Source organism: Nanorana parkeri, unplaced genomic scaffold, assembly GCF_000935625.1.
Source record: "Nanorana parkeri isolate BGI_ZX_2015 unplaced genomic scaffold, ASM93562v1 scaffold567, whole genome shotgun sequence".
Taxonomy (NCBI): Eukaryota; Metazoa; Chordata; class Amphibia; order Anura; family Dicroglossidae; genus Nanorana; species Nanorana parkeri.
In genome coordinates, this window is record NW_017306835.1 from 705,872 (window position 1) to 711,289 (window position 5,418).

At 40.2% G+C, this 5,418-nt stretch overlaps 1 long non-coding RNA gene across 1 annotated transcript in view; it reads left to right on the top strand.

Annotated features, from left to right (window-relative positions):
- The window catches only part of LOC108791694, a 15,103-nt gene extending 11,657 nt beyond the window's left edge, over positions 1–3,446 (top strand). Inside the window, exon 2 of the long non-coding RNA XR_001941520.1 lies at positions 3,399–3,446. This is a non-coding gene — a long non-coding RNA (uncharacterized LOC108791694). The remainder of the gene's footprint in view (positions 1–3,398) is intronic.
- The last annotated feature ends 1,972 nt before the right edge of the window (positions 3,447–5,418 follow it).

Sequence of the window (5,418 nt, forward strand, 5' to 3'; positions counted from 1 at the left end):
CTGCTCATTTTAAAGTTTTCTGTAATATTTTTAAGACTTTGCTATCCTAGTTTACATGCTGTTGAAAACCGGTTTACCTGGAGACTTCATATCACGCGGTTACATCATTGTTGAAATAATAACAAACTTTTGTTCTGTTCATGGATAAAGAAACAAAACCAAAGCAACAGTATACACTAAGGAAAGACAGAATACTGCTCACTTATGGGAAATATATAGTGTATTTGCAGTTTTTGTTTCATGTTGATGTGCATTAATGTATTTTCACACACACACACACACACACACACACACACACACTCTTTTAATTCAAGGTAGTCAACTGTGGAATAAAAGAAATTCAGAAATGATTGTCCTGCAACATAAATGTAATTATAAAATCCTGAATTACATGCTAGTTATATGTAATGTATACATTTTGTAAACATTTACACTTAATTTCCCAAAACCATTCTAGTTCCCTTTTTTTTAAGTGTGCCGTTTGTAAACGAATGGTCTAAGAGCATCAACGGAGCCACCGAGTGCTTTGTTAGGCAAATTCCGACTTCAGTTTTCTTGAAGTCGAGCATGGGGCTGCTGTCTGCCGCACCTCCCAGTTCAGTCTTCACTTTGAGGAATGGCTTACCATTTGCTCTCTATTTCTTGGAGTGCTGTTGTAGAAGTCTTGGGTGTAGAGGAATGTTGCAGCATTACAATAAGAAATGTCTCTAGTTCTTCAGAGAGCAATGAAGTTTGAAATATGCTTCATAATGTGCATTCCAGATCCTCAGGCTAGGTTCACACCATTTTCTGGATCAGATCTGGAATGCAGTGCATTGTGTTTTGCCACTTTTTTACCGCAATATTTTTTTTTCCGCGTTCGGGAACATTTTGGGGGGCATTTATGAAAGCAATTACGACAGTTTTAGCCTCTTAGATAATTTTTTTTTTTTTATGTGCAAATCTGTCTTTTAACATGTGCCCCTGTTTTCATCTGAGCTTGCATTACTTTTCCAACTGCACATGTTTTTCCTGCACATGTTTTCTTCAGAGCCTGGTATATTATTTCAATTGCATGTTTTTTGCACGTGTTTTGCACCTGTTTTCTTCAGAGATTGCAATACTTTGTCAACTGCACGTTTTTTGCACCTGTTTTCATCTGCACTTGTTCTGGGGCTGTATGAAACTGGAGCATCACCTAAGAAAACAATCGCAACTTAAGAGGTCCCCATTACCAGTTAAGCTTTTTGCCTGGAGTTACAAGTCTTCTTTCCTGGAGTCTATTAAACCTCATTTATCAACAGCATTACACTAGCTTGATAAATCTGGTGCAAATAGATTCTGTGCAAGTTCAAACACTCGCAATTGCTATGATAAATTCCCCCTCAACATATCTAATGAAAATTACATTTATTATCAAGGCTTGGACTGCATTGATAAATAAGGTGCAAATAACGTGGAAAATGTGTCACTTAAAGAAAAGTGGAGCAACTCCCTTGATAAATTCCCCCCTTTGTGTTTTTTTTGGGGGGGTTTAAGCTTAAAATGGGTTTTTAGGTGCTGTCCAGTGCATTTTGTGTATGCGTTTCGCTGCCAAACCCTCAAACATTTTGCACCTCAGCTGGCCACGCCATTTTTGCAATTTTTTCCCATTTGATTTTCAATTGCTGCGTTGCTAGCGTTTGTAAAATAAAAAAACCAAAACCGTATATTTTCTGAAAGCACAGGCCCGGTAGAATAAAAAGATGGTTCTACTAAATTTATAGGCCCTGCGATAATTGCGCAAATGTTTCTCAAATTAAGATTAAAGCGATAAAAATACACAATTTATAAAGCTTCACTGCACCAAAAAAAAATAATTTCTGACTAAAACTGTATTGAGTTAATAAATAACAAAATATTTGCAAATCTTAAATTGCGCCTTTTTGCAAAAAGGTAAAAAAAATTAACGCAAAACTGTAAATAAGCGACTCATGTTAAAAATAGTTTTTGCGCTGTTGTATTGTGATTAAAATGATGCAAGCGTATATTTAATTGCAATACAAGGTATCACAACGCACGGCAATGCGTTGCCATGCGCTGCCACAGTTAAATTAATGTTTTTTTTGTTAAGAGAAAAATCATACACTGCGATGTGTTCCAACAACGCACTGCATGTGCATGGAGATACCAATTCAGAAACTGGTGATAGTAAATATTTTACTATCACCAGTTTCTGAATGAGGAAAAGCCTCTGCAGTGAGTGTTTCTCCCATTGAGAAAATCATGAATGAACAGGAAGGGATGTAAATCACATCCTGTTCATTCATAACTGGGGACACATAGTACTATGTGTCCCCAGTTATTTACAAACACTGGAGTGATCAGACAAAAACTCCGGTGTTTGTCCTCCATAAAGAGGATCAGTAAATATCAGTGATATTTACCGATCCCTCGCTCGGCCACGCACACAGCCGCTGTCATCCGGAAACTGATAGGATGACAGTGGCTGCTCTCTCCTCCCCGCTGGGCTGCTCTCATGCCGCTCGATCACCGTGATCGAGCTGCTCGTTCCTCCACCCCTCCCCCGCTGGTTATCGTGATAGAGCGGCTCCAGGCAGGGATGAGAGGCTGAACATGCCTGCGGTGGTGGAGGGGGGAAGCCTGGACTTTTTGTTAATGGCGGTCATCAGCGGCTTGTGAGCCGCTGATGACCGTTATTAATTGAAAGGGGACAGCGTGGTGAACATTTCTGATATAAGTTCATGGTCGCTAAAGCAGAACTGTAAATGCCAGCGCCATAAGGCATACTGACCTGGCATATGGTGGGCTCTGGGAATAAAGTAAAACCTAAATCAAAGAAGGGCAGATGAATAAAGCCAGGTATAAGCAGTTTGAATTTTGGCTGGTTCCTGATGAACCAGCTGAAATTCATATCATGGGTGCCGCTGTGGGCACCCTTCCGCCCGGCATCCCTCGATCAGCTGATTAAAGGAAACGGTTAGAAAATTCTTCACCAAACAGAGCCTGCAGCCGGTCAGATGCTGGCTCCATTTGTGTATGCAGATAGAAGCCGCTGGCCAATAGGAACAGTGGGGCATTAGTCTATCAACGCTCGTAAGCCTTGATGGAGTAATCTGTTCCATTTTTTTATAAACAAAAAAAATAAAAATAATGTATACCCAACTTTAAACTGTACATATCTGGTGGTTTCTATACACAGCCTTTATATTTAAAAGTGTAAAATGAAGTACTGTTTTCACTTTGAATGCTAACCCTATAGCCAGCACTAGAAGAACTGCAGGGCGCCATACAGTGGGGCCCCTTTGGACTCTCTTTATAGTTATCAGATTAACCCTTTAGTCTCTGGGATAAAATGCTGTGATGTCCTTCTGTGTTTATGTTGGATTACTTCAGTTTTTCTCTTTTGATCATTACAGGTTTCCTTCATTCTGCCTCCTGTGTTGAATTTGAAGTCAAAGATTCAAAAAACCAAACCTGCATATTGGCCAACCTCTCTGTTAATTTCATGGTTGAATACAATATTAGTGTTACTACACAGGTAATGTGAATAGGAATATTCAGTCTCATTTTATCTATGCTGTTAATTTTTAGGTGTCTTTCATTAATGTTCACCTTGTTCGTGATGAACTCATTCGGTGTAGGCAGAAACACACAAGCAAAGATTTGGCACAAAAACAAAGCCATGGCCAAAATATTAGATCATTTATAAGTAAACTTTTGGTAAATTAAAGCGCCTACTAACATAAAATATAATTATTATTTTTTTATTTCTGGTATGGTTATATTAATGGAGCGCTACTTACAAAAAAGCCCAACTGAAGATTCAGCTTAAATTGGCAAAATGCATTCCCGGTCACAGACCCAATAGACAATCTATCCCCTGCAAACATGCTGCAGAGAAGGACCCTTACGCTGTGTGGAAGCAGTGGTTTCTCTGCAGAGGTCCAACATGCCTTTGCTGAGTCGGACCTAAGGTTCTACAATTGTCAAAGATTACATTCCCTAGTGAGTAAGCAGTATCTTTGACTCCGCAGGGGGGCATTTTAGTCTTCTGCTTCCACACACAGAGCATGGGTCCTTCTCTGCAGCATGGCTTTTCTATTTGGGCTGTGCCTGTTTTCTATAGAAAACAAACTGTAAGACATGCCTTGGTGTGCTATTGTAAAGGGCACCCTAACACACCACTAACGTGTGCTGCCATACATAAAATACCGCAGATCCAGTTGTAGGTCTGTTGTGGTGCATTAGGCGGCCTATTCATATAAATGGGCTGCCTCAACACAACCCACATGGAAACACGCTCCCAACAGACTTGACTAGTTTGAATTGGCTCTTAAACTGAAAGTTTATTTAGGCTTAAATGCCACAGCCCAATTACGCCTTTTTTTTCCCCCCGCCCCCTTTTTTTTTTTTTTAAACACTCTCCCAGAAATTGAGTTTCATTGTCCTATAGTTCACATCCACCACAGTTCTTGTAGCGTCTGACTTTTTATTTTCCCCTAGACCAACAAAGTTCTTTTAACTATACACACTTGTGGCCCTGGTTAACCGCTAGGGCCACTAATCCATTGTTCAGTTATTGCAGTCTTTTTAACTTTATTTTTTAGTCCAGGCCACAATAAAATAAAACTAACCAACTACTATACATTCCCTTTTTAAAACCAGCTGATGCACAAAAGAATAATGGTAGCCAACGTTTGAGCAGCTTAAAATTAGTATGTAGAGTGACAAAGCTCATCTCCAGCATTGGCAGCATTAAGGCTGTCCTCCTAAGGGTTCTGTTAGTTTTGTTGCTTCTTGGAGTTCGAGTTTACAAAGTCTATTAGAATACAAATCCGTAGACTAACTAACTGATAATAATGAATCCTGATAGTTTGTATGTGTGTAATACATGTGACGATTTGGTGTTCTGTATATTCTTTGATATGCCTTTTCCAGATATTATCAACATATGAATGAACCATACACAGTTATCAGCAGATGCATTTTGCAGCACATTGGTCCTTAAACTCAGCTAAAAAGCTGAGGTGTGGCACATGTGCTGGACAATTTTATACAGTGTATGAAATTCCTTTACAACTACGTATTTTATACCAGAGAGTTCAGAGGAGGTAAACCATACATAGAAAAAAAAAAAGCTTCAAGAAGAACAATTTGTCCATATCGCGAGCTACAGCTCGCGGTATACTGAGACGCCGAGACAGATCCCGACATTACTGTCGAGATCCACCCCAGCTTCGTGATGGGCAGAGCCAGCTGTGTCCGCCCCCTCCCCTGTCCATTCCGCCAGTCAGCACTGGAGGAGCGGGCAGGGGGGGAATCCCTGCAGGGAGCCGTGAGTGACAGTCACGGCTCTTTGCAGAGACATGATCGAGCGACGGTATGTGTTTGCTCACTTCCCGATCTATTGAGCCGACGTGTGACAGTTTCATTGTC